Genomic DNA, 18127 nt, shown 5'->3' on the forward strand with positions numbered 1-18127 from the left:
AGGCATATAGGATTTTGTCTTTCTGAAACACCTCTGCCTCTGGTGTCTCAGTTTTCACATACGGCTACCTGAGAGGAGAAAGTTGATAGCAAGTTCAGGGGCATTGTCTTGAAAGGTGCTGATTGTATTTACTTGAATCACAGGTAAAGTTTCATAGTTTTTGTTGGTTTGGGCATTAAACATCAGAACTGTAATCCACATATCGCAAATTGAAGTGAGAATTTGGCACATGACAGATACCTGGCTCAAACTACAGCCAGGCCACATGGCTCAAGTCAAAAAGGTCACCTTGAGATATTTACGATTTAGAGGAACTAGATAATTTTCAGATTTCCCTTTGAACTATGCAAATAAGAAATAATATTGCTTTATTATTCATTGAACTAAATGCTAGCTAGCATTTGTTTTATTTTTTAATTTTTATTTTATATTGGAGTATAGTTGATTTACAGTGTTGTGTTAGTTTCAGGTGTACAGCAAAGTGATTCAGTTATACATATACATATATATATATATATATTCTTTTTCAGATTATTTTCCCATATAGGTTATTACAGAGTATTGAGTAGAGTTCCCTGTGCTATACAATAGGTTCTTGTTGATTATCTGTTTTATGTATAGCAGTGTGTATATGTTAATCCCAACCTCCTAATTTATCCCTCCCACCCACCCACCTTTCCCCTTTGGTAACCGTAAGTTTGTTTTCAAAGTCTGTGCGTCTGTGTCTGTTTTGTAAATAAGTTCATTTGTGTCATTTTTTTTAGATTCCACATATAAGTGATAGCATATGATATTTGTCTTCACTGACTTACTTCACTTAGTATGATAATCTCTAGATCCATCCATGTTGCTGCAAATGGCATTACTTCATTCTTTTTTGTGGCTGAGTAATATTCCATTGTATATATGTACCACATCTTCTTTATCCATTCCTCTGTCAGTGGACACTTAGGTTGCTTCCATGTCTTGGCTATTGTAAATAGTGCTGCAGTGAACATTGGGGTGCAAGTATCTTTTCAAATTGTGGTTTTCTCTGGGTATATACCCTGGAGTGGGATTGCTGGATCATACAGTAGCTCTGTTTTTAGTTTTTTAAGGAACTTCCATACTATTCTCCATAGTGGTTGTACCAATTTACATTCCCACCAACAGTGTAGGAGGGTTCCCTTTTCTCCACACCTTCTCCAGCATTTATTGTATGTTAGACTTTTTGATGATGGCCATTCTGACTGGTATGAGGTGATACCTCACTGTAGTTTTGATTTGCATTTCTCTAATAATTAGCGATGCTGAGCATCTTTTCATGTGCTTTTTGGCCATCTGTATGTCTTCTTTGGAGAAATGTCTATTTAGATCTGCCCATTTTTTGATTGGGTTGTTTGTTTTTTTGATATTGAGCTACATGAGCTGTTTGTATATTTTGGAGATTAATCCCCTGTTGGTCACACTATTTGCAAATATTTTCTCCCATTCTGTAGTTTTTTTTGTGCAGAAGCTTTTAAGTTTTTATTAGGTCCCATTTGTTTATTTTTGTTTTTATTTTCATTACTCTAGGAGGTGGATCCAAAAAGATATTGCTATGATTTATGTCAAAGAGTGTTCTGCCTATGTTTTCCTTGAAGGGTTTTATAGTATCCGGCCTTACATTTAGGTCTTTAATCCATTTTGAGGGTTATTTTTGTGTATGGTGTTAGAGAGTGTTCTAATTTCATTCTTTTACATGTGGCTGTCCAGTTTTCCCAGCACCACTTATCGAAGAGACTGTCTTTTCTCCATTGTATATTCTTGACTCCTTTGTCATAGATTAATTGACCATAGGTGCATGGGTTTATTTCTGGGCTTTCTCTCCTGTTCCATTGATCTATAAATCTGTCTTTGTGCCAGTACCATACTGTTTTGATTACTGTAGCTTCATAGTATAGTCTAAGTCAGGGAGCCTGATTCCTCCAGCTCCGTTTTTCTTTCTTTAGATTGCTTTGGCTATTCAGGGTCTTTTGTGTTTCCATACAAATTTTAAGATTTTGTTGTTCTAGATCTGCATTTGTAATTCCATTGGTAATTTGATAGGGATTGTGTTGAATCTGTAAATTACCTTGGGTAGTATAGTCATTTTGACAATATTGATTCTTCCAATCCAAGAACATGGTATATCTTTCCATCTGTTTATGTCATCTTCGATTTCTTTCATCAGCATCTTATAGTTTTTGGAGTACAGATCTTTTGCCTCCTTAGATAGGTTTATTCCTAAGTATTTTATTCTTTTTGATGCCATGGTAAATGGGATTGTTTCCTTAATTTCTCTTTCTGATATTTTGTTGTTAGTGTACAGAAATGCAACAGATTTCTGTGTATTAATTTTGTATCCTGTAACTTTACCAGATTCATTGATGAGCACTAGTAGTTTTCTGGTAGCATCTTTTCTATGTATAGTATCATGTCATCTGGAAACAGTGACAGTTTTACTTCTTTTTTCCAATGTGGGTTCCTTTTATTTCTTCTCTGATGGCCGTGGCTAGGACTTCCAAAACTATGTTGAATAAAAGCGGCAAGAGTGGACATCCTTTTCTTGTTCCTGATCTTAGGGGAAATGTTTTCAGCTTTTCACCATTGAGAATGATGTTTGCTGTGGGTTTGTCATATATGGCCTTTATTATGTTGAGGTAGGTTCCCTCTGTGTCCACTTCCTATAAAGTTTTTACCATAAATGGGTGTTGAATTTTGTCAAAAGGTTTTTCTGCATCTATTGAGATGATCATATGGTTTTTATTCATCAGTTTGTTGATGTGGTGTATCACACTGATCAATTTGTGGATATTGAAAAATCCTTGCATCCCTGGGATAAATCCCACTTGATCATGGTGTATGATCCTTTTATTTTATTGTTGGATTTGGTTTGCTAGTATTTTGTTGAGGATTTTTGCGTCTATGTTCATCAGTAATATTGACCTATAATTTTCTTTTTTTGTGTGGTATCTTTGTCTGGTTTTGGTATCAGGGTGATGGTGGCCTCATAGAATGAGTTTGGGAGTCTTCCTTCCTCTGCAGCTTTTTGGAAGAGTTTCAGAAGGATAGGTGTTAACTCTTCTCTAAATGTTTGATAGAATTCGCCTGTGAAGCCATCTGGTCCTGGACTTTTGTTTGCTGAGAGGTTTTTTTTTTTTTAACATTTTTATTGGAGTATAATTGCTTTACAATGGTGTGTTAGTTTCTGCTGTTGAGAGTTTTTTAATCACAGTTTCAATTTCAATACTTGTGATTGGTCTGTTCATATTTTCTATTTCTTCCTGGTTCAGTCTTGGGAGATGGTATCTTTCTAAGAATTTGTCCATTTTTCTAGGTTGTCCATTTTATTGGCATATAGTTGCTTGTAGTAGTCTCTTAGGATGCTGTGTATTTCTGTGGTGTCAGTTTTATAATCCCTTTTGAAATGTGAGAAAAGTTTTCTTCTGTGTTTGAAGACTGCCAGTTTTTTATGCAAAACAATGCAGTTGTGTAAGTAAAAGTTAATGAAAGGATTTTGTTTATACTAAAAGATCAAAATGAATGTGATTGTTTCTGAGGGACTTTTTCCTTTTTGCAGTATTTAGAATATTTTTTGCTCTCTCAATCCCTGTAATAATGTAAATGAAAGAATAAAGTAGGAAAGATTGGCCTGAACTCCACTCAAAGGAATCATTGATAGAATATTTCAAAGAAAAGCCACAGATTTAAATGGCTATACAATCTGTATGGGTGCAGGCTTTTGAATTTAAAGCATCCAAGAGTGAAAAGAGTAAGAAAAAAAGATTTGTATCATGGGGTCTCAGGAATTTGGGCCTTTGTTCAAAATAGTAATATGCCAAAGAGTTAAATTAATGTGGGCAGAAATGACTAATAGTCCCCTCACAGTTCTTGATTATGGCTGTTTGAACAGGTTACTATTTACTGCATCACTGCAGAAAGCAGTCCTCTGCTCTAGCATGAGAGATACGCCTGCCCACCTCTTTAAATTACTTTTAAAAGTAAAAATTTATACTTCATTCTTTAGCAAAACTAAGATATTTTGGTCTTGGAGGGAGGGACACAGTTGAGAGAACGCCCTTTTTTTTTTTTTTTTTTTTTTTTAAATTCTCCTTAGCAGTGTGTTTCCCATGTTTCATTTTCAGCTTACATGCTTTTGTTCCATTGGGTGCAGTTATACGTTGAAGGCAATCTTGGTTGGGTAGTTTCTAGTTGCTTTCTTAAAATATAGATTGCATTTCAGTTCTTCATCCTGCCCCATCGAGTTAACATTCCATATTTCAGAGACCTCCTCCAGCCATTTAATTCCTCTGGAGGAGAAAAGCTGAGAGGTGTGTTTCTGAGAGCTACCCAGCCTCTTATAAGAATTTGGAAATGTTTTTAACTAAGATCTGATTAGATGGAAGGAAAGCCTTCTACCTCCTGAAACTCACCTCTCCTTTCTTGGCATTGCCTGATTCAGGGGGAAAAAGGTGGCGAGGAGGTGGGTGGGGAGTTGCCAGCATCAGATGTTGCCCAAGATCCCTCTAGAAAATGCATCTTAGAAATTTGCATTAATGTTTGATGATCGAAACTACAGCTTTCTATAGCCAAGATCTGTGTTACACGAACTAGAAGTAAACTGACACTGTACTTTGAACATAATAAGTTCTCTTTATACATTTCTCTTTACTTTTTATTGAAGAATAATATAAATGATATACACAAGGAAAAGTGCACATCACAAATATATGCTCAGTGAATTTTCACAAATTGAACATTTGCATAAGCAACATCCAGATGAAGAAACAGAACATAGAAACAGAAGAGAAGTCTTCTCTTCCCCCATTCCTGGGACTCCCTTCCCTTAAATGAACACATAAATTACTCTGTATTTCACAAAAGTGGGGGGAAGGAGTATCTGGTCAGAAAAGTTGGGAACGTGGCTGTGTTATCTGGGGGTGTTTTTGTATTTATAGGTAGCTCCCACTTTTTTTTTATAAAAAGACTTAGGTTGGCTGACAAAGATATAGATCATACAAGAAAGATTAATAAAAATAATTAGATACCAAAGGGACTTGAAGTAGAGGAAAAATAATGATAGGAAAGTAAGGTAAGCCAAGTATGACATCCAAAGTGCATGTCATTTCCTATCTGAGAGCTATGCTGTTTAACTGGTAGCCACTAGCCACATGTGGCCATTTAAATTTAACATTTAAGTGAATTAAAATAAAAAATTCAGTTCCTCAGTCTCACTAGAACATTTCAAGTCCTCAGTAGCTCCCCGTGGCTGGTGGCTACCATATTGGTTAGCACACACACAGAACATTTCCATCATTGCAGAAAGTTCTGTTGGACAGCATTCTTCCAGAAATAGGCCCCAATTTTGATTTTGAGTTCTCCAGCAGGAAAAACAGAATGGAAAGTCAGCAGTGGTACAATTTAGAATCCCTGAGGCAAAAATAAACTGTGCTTCAGATGCACAACTATTCCAGGTTCTGCGTCCTGGAAGCAGCGTTGCTCCCACCTTCTCCTGTCCAGTGAGGTGTCGGCAGCCCGCCCTCAACTGTGCTCTAGAACAGCTGCATCGAGGCCTCACAAGGCTTTCTTACACGGAGCTTGCAGGGTGGGCAGGGTGCCCAGCCAAGTGTCGTGCAGCAAAGCCACTGCACAAAGGGAGGCTGGGCAAAACAAGGTGGTCCCTGCCTCCAGCTTCTGGGGCCTTGGCTGAATCCCAGAGGGAGGGATACACCTTCAGAGAATCTCCCCAAATGTGTTTCTCTCAGCTAAGCTTTTGGTAGATCGCGAGGGACAGTGGGCTTGGCTTGTTTCTTTCCAGCCGAGTCCCTGGAGTACACCTGTGCCACGTAGCTGGTAAAGGATGGAGTCATATGTCTTGCGACTCAGCCAAACTGGGTTGTATGTTGATGTCTTCTTTTTTTTTTTTTAATAAATTTATTTTATTTATTTATTTATTTTTGGCTGCATTGGGTCTTCGTTGCTGTGTGCTGGCTTTCTCTAGTTGCGGCGAGTGGGGGCTACTCTTCGTTGTGGTGCGCGGGCTTCTCATTGCAGTGGCTTCTCTTGTTGTAGAGCGCGGGCTCTAGGCGCGCAGGCTTCAGTAGTTGTGGCTCGCGGGCTCTAGAGCACAGGTTCAGTAGCCGTGGTGCACGGGCTTAGTTGCTCCGCGGCATGTGGGATCTTCCTGGACCAGGGCTCGAACCCATGTCCCCTGCATTGGCAGGCGGATTCTTAACCACTGCGCCACCAGGGAAGCCCTGTTGATGTCTTCTTAGGGAGCTCTAAGGAGTCTGACAAGGACACAGGCCTCAACGATAGGGCGCCGCCTCCCTTGGAGGTCTTCCATGGGAGTGCCATGGGCAAGGCCAAACTCCTTAAGAAGTGATTTGGGGTCCATCCAAACACAGAGAAGCACAGTTGAGGACCCAAAGGTCAGTTTCACAAAGAGAATGCAGCTGCAATTTTAGGCTGGAAAAATGTGGAAAGCAGGTCACTCTATGTCTTTGAAGAGGTAAGGTAATTTAACAATGGCGTCTAAGCCTTTGGAAGACTTCTTCCATAGAGGGTGGTCACCAGCTGTCCTTTGCATCCTCATAAGGCAGAACAGGGAACTGGCTTAAACAAAAGGTTTTAAGTAGCATTTAAAAGACAAGAAATCCTGACACGCAAAATTGTTACCAGTTGAAAGGGCTGCCAGGTTCAATCTTGAGGACTGTCTTCACTGGAGAGCTTTTAAGATTTCATTCATACCAGCTCGTTTACTTGTCTTCTTCACCCAGCGAGGAGATTGTCTAGACAGTCAGTCCCAGAATCCTGGGGCCATCAGCGCTGTGAGGACAGGGAGACGGGTGCTAATGAGGATGCAATTGAGGGACTAAGTGGGCTTCAGAGACTTTAAAAATTTTTTTAATTGTGGTAAAATACACATAACAATACACATAACGATAAAATTTACTGTCTTAACCATTTAAAAATGTATGGTTCAGCAGTGTTAACTACACTCATCACATCATAGTGCAACCGTCACCACCGTCCATCTCCAGAACTCTTTTCATCCTGCAAAACTGAAACTCTGTCCCCATTAAACAATAACTCCTCATACCCCCTCCCTCCGGCCCCTGGCAACCACCATTCTACCTTCTGTCTCTATGAGCTTGACTGCTCTAGGAATCTCATATAAGTGTGATCATACAGTATTTGTCTTTTTGTGACTGGCTTATTTCACTTAGCATCATGTCCTCAAGGTTCATCCAAGTTGTAGCATGTGTCAGATTTCCTTCCTTTTTAAATCTGAATAATATTCTGTTATGAACGTGCCACATTTTGTTTAGCCATTCACCCGTTGATGGACAGGTGAGGCACTTCCATCTTTGGGCTATTGTGAATAATGCTGCTGTGAACATGGGTGTGCAAATACCTCTTTGGGTCCCTGCTTTTACTTCTTCTGGGTTTGTACCCAGAGGTGCAATTGCTGGGTCACATGGTAAGTGTATGTTTAATTTTTTAAGGAGAGGAACTGCCATACTGTTTTCTGTAGTGGCTGTACCATTTTACGCTTCCACCAGCAACGTATGAGGATGGGACATGTTTTTTAAGAAAGCAGAGAGAGGCTTGCTCTTTGTTTGTGGGGGTACAGTACACCGTATTCTGCACTAGGCGATAAAGAGGGTGATGGTTGGAAAGAATTGAGCAAATACTGAAGTGAGGCATTGACGCTTCACCCGACACACTCCAGATCTAGACTCTACAGCAGAAATTCTTAACGTGCTGTCCTTGGATCCCAAGCACAACTTGTATGCACGTGTTCATGTGCATCATCATAAAAGGTACATCATATCACGTCTCTCAAAATTAACTCTCCAAAGGGTTCCCATTCTCTGGCAGCCCTTCTAGATGTTCACCAAGGCCCAAGGCTTTCCATCAGCGCCTCACCTCTCTGGCTTTATCTCGCACTTCTCTCCCTCCTGCTCCCTCTTTGCCTTCCACATTGGCCTGCTTTCTCTTCCTCAGATGCAGCAAACTCATTCCTGCCTCAGGACCTTTGCACCTACTGCCTGGAATGACCTCCTCCAGGATCTTCACATGGTTGGTTCCTTCTTGTCATTCAGGTTTCAGAGATGCCTTTCCTGCCCGCCCCACCGAAAGTAGCTCCCAGATAGCTTCCTGACCAGTTACCTTACTTCTCCACTGGACAGCTAGAAGGTCCTTTTAGAACATAAGCCAGATCATGTGACTCCTGTGCTCAGAACCCCCAGGGGCTACCTGTCCCATCTCTCGTGCAGTATAAACCAGTTTCCTCGCAGTGGTAGGTTGCCTCCCTGCTCTGCTCTTCTCCCATCACTCTGCCCCAGCCACCCTGGCCTCACCCTTGACCCTTCAGAACATCCTGTGTCTGCTCTGTCCCTCTGCCCACCGTCCAGCTGGCCACGTGGCTGTTCCTTCTCCTCCACCCCGTCAGGTCTCTGCTCCGTGTCCCCTCCCTAGCGAGGCCTCCCCCGGCCGCAGTGGGAAGAGCACCTCCCTCTCCTGTTCCCGCACACACGGACAGGCCAGCAGCCGTGCTCCTGCCCTGCTTGCCTTTTCCCCACAGCGCCATCCCCTTTAACTGACTGCATGTTGACCGAATAGAGGCTTGTCCGTCCCTCCCACCGGAACCTGAGCACCTGGAGGGCAGGGACTTTCCCTGTTTTGCCCACCGTTGGGTCCCTAGTGCCTCTGACGGTGTCTGGCACACATTAGACACTCAGTGTTGAACGAATTTTTTTAAAAAAAGGAGACAGAAGGGGAGAGAGGTGGGGACTTGGGGCTGTTCCGGGCAGGCCCACGGAGGCGGGTTGAGCAGGGGGAGAGCCCTGGCTGGTGGTTAGAAACAGGGAGAGGAAGAGTGACCAGGGCCCGGAGGAGGGGACCGTGACAGGAGGCGCCCGTGGGAGGACTCCTTGGGCCACAGTGCCTGCTGGCTGATGGCAAGGGGGACTCCGGTGCTAAACGCAGGGCAGGGGGCAAAGAGGATGAGCGGGTGGCCTCCCCCCACCCCTCACGTCAGGCTGGGGGCCCCAGAGAGAGCAGTGGCCATGCTGACAGGGGCCCTTCTCCCGCTGAGCCTCTCTGCTCCCAGGAGAGGTGGGAGAGTAAGGGGTGGCTCAGCCAGCATCTCTGGGAAGGCCAGATGACACACGCGACAGTGTAACACTGTCCCGCCTGCAGGCTGGGCACCTCTGCTTCTAGCTGCCAGAAACGGACACAGACCGTCTCCAGTTGGTCAGCTTCTTGTCTGGGGAGGAGCTTATGCAGGGAAGAGTTTACCCAAGAAATAATAATGGTGTGATAGTGAATATTGATTGCTTGCTTAGGAGCTGCCACACTGTAGGCTAAGTGCACTCTAATACCTTCCTTACTGAACCCTCTCAGCGCGTCTACCAGCCGGGGACCACTCGTACCCCCATCCTGCAGACGCACACCCGGAGATGTAGATCAGTAACTGCCATGCCCAGAATTACCAACAGCAAATGGTGAGACTGGGAGCGAACTTGGGGACATTTGACTCAGGAACCCATGCTGGCTGTGCTGTTCCCTATTTTTTTTTAATAAATTTATTTATTTATTTATTTATTGGCTGCGTTGGGTCTTCGTTGCTGCGCGCGGGCTTTCTCTAGTTGCGGCGAGCAGGGGCTACTCTTCGTTGCGGTGTGCGGGCTTCTCACTGCAGTGGCTTCTCTTGTTGCGGAGCACGGGCTCTAGGCGAGCCAGCTTCAGTAGTTGTGACACGCGGGCTCAGTAGTTGTGGCTCGCAAGCTCTAGAGCGCAGGCTCAGTAGTTGTGGCGCACGGATTTAGTTGCTCCGCGGCATGTGGGATCTTCCTGCACCAGGGCTTGAACCTGTGTCCCCTGCATTGGCAGGTGGATTCCTAATCACTGTGCCACCAGGGAAGTCCCACATGCTCTTCCCTATTCTTTTCCGAGGAACACGGCCGGGACCTGGGTGTTCCCTCTGCCGGCACCTCTCAAGCTTCAGCAGACCTGAAAATCACAGATCCCTGGGCTCCACCTCCAGAAACTCGGATCTAGGAGGTCCAGGGTGGGGCCCGAGATCCTGCATTTCTAACCAGCTCCCAGGTGCTGAGGCCTGTAGCATCCTCTCTACATGTGCACCGGGCTCAGGATATTCTAGGCAGGACTACCCAGTTGTCAATTCGTGTTTGATAAGCACTGCCTGGGGCACATTCCCTTTTTAAAAATTATTATAACCGTACTTAGTAGCAGGCTCAGGACAGAACATCAAGAGTACAAGTCACAATATTGTGATGATCATTTGCAATTTAAACTACATGCATTGAATCGTTGTTGCACACCTGAAACAAATATAATGCTATATGTCAATTATATCTCAATTAAAAGAAAAAAAAGAGTACAAGTCACAAGAGGTGTCTCTAAGATGAGCTCAGAGCTTCCTGAAACTGTTTGTATCCTGTTCCCAGCCCCAAGCCCCAAGTGCAATGCCCAGCAGCTACTCAGTACACGTTAGCTTGTCCCTCCTCCCCCTTGGTCTCTGGTGTTCTCAGGGCAGGTGCAGTGACCCAAGGGGCGGGGCATGCACACGTGCAGGCAGGGAGGGGTTTGAATGAATGGGAGGCCACTGGGCATGCCAGCATGCTACACCCGCCCTGGGGTTTTGGCTCCCAGTCCAGACTCTGAAGAAAATTGCTGTTTTCAGTCAGCCGTGTTGCCTGCACTGGGTTATTTTATCTGTGCAGATTGCCCAGGCTGGCTGAAAGTCACCCCTAGAAAATAATTTCCCGGAGCATCGTCTGAGTTTGCTATTCCCGCAGAATGTGTAAGTGACATCATAGCTCTTTCAGGCCTGGAAGGAAGAGTAATTTGCTTTTAGGTTAAAAAAGGAAGTGAACTATGATTATAGACCTTGGCAGGACTTGGAATCAGATCTTTGAGGCAGAGGAAGGAAAATGAGGAATTTTAGTCAGTGTTTTCTGCTCTCAATCTTAGAGCAGCTTTCCCCTGTGGCCTGCCAGTCTCACTTGTCTCACTTAGCTTAGTTTGGTCTGGCCAGGGCTCTGCATCCAAAGGGGTTTGGTTTGGTGGTGGACCTGGAAGAAAGGGCTGCTGTTTCTGCGTGTAGCAAGCGACTACCAGCAGGTAGGGCCGGTCCACTGCAGGCCGACCGCGTGGTGCCTGTAGGTAAACTGCAACGGAAGGGGACGGTCCAGCGCTCTGGGGAGCTGGTCAAGTTAGCAAACACTTTGAATATCTCCTCTCAGTCAGACATGGTACTGGAGATGGACAAAGATGAACAATAGAGCCCTGTGCTCCAAGTTCATGACTGATCCCAGACCATTCCACGGAGTGTGACGTGCAAGCTGTGGTACAGCAAAGTGGGGTGCAGAGGGTGTGCTCCGGAGGGGCGCCTCCCTCCAGGGCTGGGAAAACAGGAAGACCATAGCAGAAGCCTTCTGGAAGCCAGCAGTTAGGAGTTGGGTCTCTAGATCCCACCGATCTAGACCACATCCTATTCGGACAGCTCTGAGTGGTTGGCTGAACCTTCAAACATTGGGCCAAAAAACCTAATTTCCACTGAATTTTCCTCTTGTGTTAATATATTTTTTGTTAGCTTCCAATTAGGCATCCTTTTTTTTTTTTTTAAAGGAAGTATGGCTTCTTTTTTTTTTTTAATTTTATTTATTTAGTTTTGGCTGTGTTGGGTCTTCGTTTCTGTGCGAGGGCTTTCTCTAGTTGCGGCAAGCGGGGGCCACTCTTCATCGCGGTGCACGGGCCTCTCACTATCGCGGCCCCTCTTGTTGCGGAGCACAGGCTCCAGACACGCAGGCTCAGTAATTGTGGCTCATGGGCCCAGTTGCTCCGCGGCATGTGGGATCTTTCCAGACCAGGGCTCGAACCCGTGTCCCCTGCATTGGCAGGCAGATTCTCAACCACTGCGCTACCAGGGAAGCCCTAGGCATCCTTTTTTATTGACGTATGGTTGATATACAGTATTATATAAATTACAGGTGTACAATATAGTGATTCACAATTTTGAAAGGTTATACTTCATTTATACTTATAAAATATTGGCTATATTTTCTGTGTTGTACAGTATATCCTTGTAGCCTATTTTATACCTAATAGTTTATACCTCTTAATTCCCTACCCCTATGTTGCCCCTCCCCACTTCCTTCTCCCCACTGGTAACCACCAGTCTATTCTCTATATCTGTGAGTCTGCTTCTTTTTTGTTATATTCACTAGTTTGTTTTATTTTTTAGATTCCACATGTAAGTGATATCATATAGTGCCTTTCTGTTTCTATTTCACTTAGCATAATGCCCTCCAAGTTCATCCATGTTGCTGCAAATGGCAAAATTTCATTCTCTTTTATGGCTGAGTAGTAGTCCATTGTATATATATACTGCATCTTGTTTATCCATTTATCTGTTGATGGACACAGGTTGCTTTCATATCTTGGCAATTGTGAATAATTCTGCTATGAACATTGGGGTGCATATCTTTTCAAATTAGTGTTTCTGGGTTTTTTTGATATATACCAGGAGTGGAATTGCTGGGTCATATGGTAGTTCTATTATTAGTTTTTTAGTTTGATGTTTTCATTTTTAAAGTTGTTATTATATTTTTATTAGAAAGTAATCAAACCAAATTACCCAAAATATTTTTGGAAATTAGAGATTTTTTTAAAAAATTACTCTTCTTACCACCGTAACAGAGTATCTTTTGTTCCATTGGTCTATGCATGTGTTTTTATGACAGTACCATACTGTTTTGATTACTATAGCTTTATAATACAGCTTGAAATCACAAAGTGTGATGACTCCAGATTTGTTTTTCTTTCTCAGGATTGCTTTGGGTATTCTGGGTCTTTTGTGGTCCCATGTAAATTTTAGAATTTTTTTTTCCATTTCTATAAAAAAAAATGCTGTTGGACTCTTAATAGGGATTGGTTTGAATCTATAGATGTCTTTGGGTAGTATGAACATTTTAACAATATTAGTTCTTCCAATCCCTGAACATGGGATACCTTTCCATTCATCTGCGCCTCCTTCAATTTCTTTCATCAGTGTCTTACAGTTTTCAGTGTACAGAACTTTCACCTCTTTGGTTAAATTTATTACTGAGTATTGTATTGTTTTTATTACTGAGTATTGTATTGTTTTTGATGCTATTGTAAATGAGATTATTTTCTTTATTTCCTTTTCACATAATTTATTGTTAGGATACAGAAGAGCTACTGATTTTTTGTATGTTACTTTTGTATCCTGCAACTTTAATGAATTCACTGGTTAGCTCTAATAGTTTTCTGGTGACGTTTTTATGACTTTTTATATATAAAATCATGTCATCTGCAAATAGAGACCATTTTACGCTTTCCTTTCCAATGCTGATGGCTTTTATCTTTTTCTTGCCTGATTGCTTTGGCTAAGACTCCTGTACTGTGTTGAATTGGAGTGGTGAGAAAGGGAAGCATGGTCCTGTTTCCAATCTTAGAAGAAAAGTTTTCAACCTTTCACCAGTATGATGTTAGCTGTGGCGTGTTATATAAGGCCTTTGTTATGTTGAGGTATGTTCCCTCTATACCTAATTTGTTAAGAATTTTTAACATGAACTGATGTTGAATTTTGTCAAATTCTTTTTCTGCATCTATTGAGATTATCATTTGATATTTCTTTCATTCTATTAATGTGATGTATCATATTGATTAACTTCCATGCATTGAACCATCCTTGCATCCTGGGACAAATCTCACTTAATCATAGTGAATGATCCTTTTAATGTGCTGCTGAATTTGGTTTGCTAGTGTTTTTTTTTTTTTTTTTTATTGGAGTATAATTGCTTTACAATGTTGTGTTAGTTTCTGTACAGTGAAGTGAGTCAGCTATATGTATACCTATATCCCCCTCCTTGGACCTCCCTCCCACCCCACACCCATCCCATCCATCTAGGTTGTCACAGAGCACTGACCTGAGCTTCCTGTGCTGTATAACATGTTCCCCCAGCTATCTGTTTTACACATGGTAGTGTATATATGTCAATCCTCATCTCCCAATTTGTCCCACCCTCCCCTTCCCCCTCTGTGTACACATGTTGGTTCTCTACGTCTGTGTCTCTATTCCTGCCCTGCAAATAGGTTCATCTGTACCATTTTTCTGGATTCCACATATATGCATTAATATACGATATTTGTTTTTCTCTTTCTGGCTTACTTCACTCTGTATGAGTGACTCTACGTCCATCCACATCGCTACAGATGACCCAATTTCATTCCTTTTCATGGCTGAGTAATATTCCATTGTATATATGTACCACATCTTCTTTATCCATTCATCTGTCATTGGACATTTAGGTTGTTTCCATGTCCTGGCTATTGTAAATAGTATTGCAGTGAATATTGGGGTACATGTGTCCTTTTGAATTATGGTTTTCTCAGTATATATGTCCACTAGTAGGACTGCTGGGTCATATGGTAGTTCTATTTTTAGTTTTGTAAGGAACCTCCATACAGTTTTCCATAGTGGCTGCACCAATTTACATTCCCGCCCATGGTATAGGAGGGTTCCCCTTTCTCCACACCCTCTCTAGCATTTATTATTTGTAGACTTTTTGATGATGGTTATTCTGACTGTTATGAGGTGATACCTCAATGTAGTTTTGATTACATTTCTCTAATAATTAGTGATGTTGAGCATCTTTTCATGTGCATCTTGGCCATCTGTATGTCTTCTTTGGAGAAATGTCTATTTAGGTCTTCTGCCCATTTTTAAATTGGGTTGTTTGCTTTTTTGATATTGAGCTCCATGAGCTGTTTGTATATTTTGGAGATTAATCTTTGTCTGTTGCTTCGTTTGCAAATATTTTCTCCCATTCCGAGGGTTATCTTCGTCTTGTTTATGGTTTCCTTTGCTGTGCAAAAGCTCTTACGTTTCATTAGGTCACATTTGTTTATTTTTGTCTTTATTTTCATTACTCTAGAAGGTGGGTCAAAAAAGATCTTGCTGTGGTTTATGTCAAAGAGTGTTTTTCCTTTGTTTTCCTCTAAGAGGTTTATAGTGTCCGGACTTACATTTAGGTCTTTAATCCATTTTGAGTTTATTTTTGTGTATGGTGTTAGGTAGTGTTCTAATTTCATTCTCTAACATGTAGCTGTCCAGTTTACCTAGCACCACTTATTGAAGAGGCTGTCTTTTCTCCATTGTATGTTCTTACCTCTTTTGTCATAAATTAGGTGACCATATGTGCATGGGTTTATCTCTGGGCTTTCTATCCTCTTCCATTGACCTATATTTCTGTTTTTGTGCAAGTACCATTCTGTTTTGATGACTGTAGCTTTGTAGTATAGTCTGAAGTCAGGGAGCCTGATTCCTCCAGCTCCGTTTTTCTTTCTCAAGATTGCTTTGGCTATTCTGTGTCTTTTGTGTTTTCATACAACTTGTAAAATTTTTGTTCTAATTCTGTGAAAAATGCCATTGGTAATTTGATAGGGATTGCATTGAATCTGTAGATTGCTTTGGGTAGTATAGTCATTCTCACAATAGTGATTCTTCCAATCCAAGAACATGGTATATCTCTCCATCTGTTGGTATCATCTTTGATTTCTTTCATAGGTGTCTTATAGTTTTGTGAGTACAGGTCTTTTACCTCCTTAGGTAGGTTTATTCCTAGGTATTTTATTCTTTTTGTTGTGATGGTAAATGGGATTGTTTCCTTAATTTCTTTTTCTGATTCTTTGTTGTTAGTGTATAGGAATGCAAGAGATTTCTGTGTATTAATTTTGTATCCTGTGACCTTACCAAATTCATTGATTAGTTCTAGTAGTTTTCTGGTGGCATCTTTAGGATTTTCTACATATAGTATCATGTCATCTGCAAACAGTGACAGTTTTACTTCTTTTCCAATTTGGATTCCTTTTATTTCTTTTCTTCTCTGACTGCCGTGGCTAGGACTTTCACAACTATGTTGAATAAGAATGGCGAGAGTGGACATCCTTGTCTTGTTCCGTTCTTAGTGGAAATGCTTTTGGTTTTTCACCATTGAGAATGATGTTTGCCATGGGTTTGTCATATATGGCCTTTTTATGTTGAGGTAGGTTCCCTCCTATGCCCATTTTCTGGAGAGTTTTTATCATAAATGGGTGTTGACTTTTGTCAAAGGCTTTTTCTGTATGTATTGAGGTGATCATATGGTCTTTATTCTTCAATTTGTTAATATGGTGTATCACATTGATTGATTTGCATATATTGAAGAATCATTGCCTTCCTGGGATAAATCCCACTTGATCATGGTGTATGATTCTTTTACTGTGTTGTCAGATTCTGTTTGCTAGTATTTTGTTGAGGATTTTTGCATCTATGTTCATCAGTGATATTGTTCTGTGATTTTCTTTTTTGGTGATATCTTTGTCTGGTTTTGGTATCAGGGTGATGGTGGCCTTGTAGAACGAATTTGGAAGTGTTCCTCCCTCAGCAATTTTTGGAATAGTTTGAGAAGGATAGGTATTAATTCTTCTCTAAATGTTTGATAGAATTTGTCTGTGAAGTCATCTGGTCCTGGACTTTTGTTTGTTGGAAGATTTTTAATCACAGTTTCAATTTCAGTACTTGTGATTGGTCTGTTCATATTTTCTACTTTTTCCTGGTTCAGTCTTGGAAGGTTGTACACTTCTAAGGATTTGTCCATTTCTTATAAGTTGTCCATTTTATTGGCATATAGCTGCTTAAAGTAATCTCTTATGATCCTTTGTATTTCTGTGGTGTCCATTGTAACTTCTCCTTTTTCATTTCTAATTTTATTGATTTGAGTCCTCCCCCTTTTTTTCTTGACGAGTCTGCCTAAAGGTTTTTCAATATGGTTTATTGTCTCAAAGAAGCAGCTTCTAGTTTCATTGATCTTTGCTATTGTTTTCTTTATCTCTAGTTCATTGATTTCTGCTCTGATCTTTATGATTTCTTTCCTTCTACTAACTTTGGGTTTTGTTTGTTCTACTTTCTCTAGTTGCTTTAGGTGTAAGGTTAGGTTGTTAGAGATTTTTCTTGTTTCTTGAGGTAAGATTGTACTGCTATACACTTCCCTCTTAGAACTGATTTTGCTGTGTCCCATAGATTTTGGATCATTGTGTTTTCATTGTCACTTGTCTCTAGGTATTTTCTGATTTCCTCTTTTATTTCTTTAGTGATCCGCTGGTCATTTAGTAACATATTGCTTAGCCTCCATGTATTTGTGTTTTTTGCAGTTTTTTTCCTGTAATTGATTTCTAATCTCATAGCATTGTGGCCGGAAAAGATGCTTGATATGATTTCAGTTTTCTTAAATTTACTGAAGCTTGATTTGTGATCCAAGATGTGATCTTTCCAGGAGCATGTTCTGTGTGCACTTGAGAAGAAAGTGGATTCTGCCACTTTCAGGTCAAATGTCTTATAAATACCAATTAAATTTATCTGGTCTGTTGTGTCATTTAAAGCTTGTGTTTCCTTATTTATTTTCTGTTTGGATGATTTGTCCATTGGTTTAACTGGCATGTTAAAGTCCCCTACTGTTATTGTGTTACTGTTGATTTCCCCTTTCATGGTTGTTAGCATTTGCCTTATGTATTGAGGTGCTTCTGTGTTGGGTGCATAAATATTTATAATTGTTGCTTCTTGTTCCTGGATTGATCCCTTGATCATTATGTAGTGTCCTTCCTTATTTCTTGTAACAGTCTTTATTTCAAAGTATTTTATCTGATATGAGTATTGCTACTCCAGCTTTCTTTTGATTTCCATTTGCATGGAATATCTTTTCCCATCCCTTTACTTTCAGTCTGTATGTGTCCCTAGGTCTGAAGTGGGTTTCTTGTAGACAGCATATATATGGGTCTTGTTTTCGTATCCATTCAACCAGTCTGTGTCTTTTGGTTGGAGCATTTAATCCATTTACATTTAAGATAATTATAGATATGTATGTTCCTATTACCATTTTCTTAATTGTTTTGGGTTTGTTATTGTGGGTCTTTTCCTTTTCTTGTGTTTCCTGCCTAGAGAAGTTCCTTTAGCATTTGTTTTAAAGCTGGTTCGGTGGTGCTGAATTCTCGTAGCTTTTGCTTGTCTGTAAAGCTTTTGATTTCTCCATCA

At 41.1% G+C, this 18127-nt stretch overlaps 1 protein-coding gene across 1 annotated transcript in view; it reads left to right on the forward strand.

Annotated features, from left to right (window-relative positions):
• Nucleotides 1-18127, forward strand: part of FAM124A (family with sequence similarity 124 member A) — a 104031-nt gene that overhangs the window by 29627 nt on the left and 56277 nt on the right. The gene's annotated exons all lie outside the window — the stretch shown is intronic.

This window comes from Balaenoptera acutorostrata, chromosome 18 (genome assembly GCF_949987535.1).
Source record: "Balaenoptera acutorostrata chromosome 18, mBalAcu1.1, whole genome shotgun sequence".
Lineage (NCBI taxonomy): Eukaryota > Metazoa > Chordata > Mammalia > Artiodactyla > Balaenopteridae > Balaenoptera > Balaenoptera acutorostrata.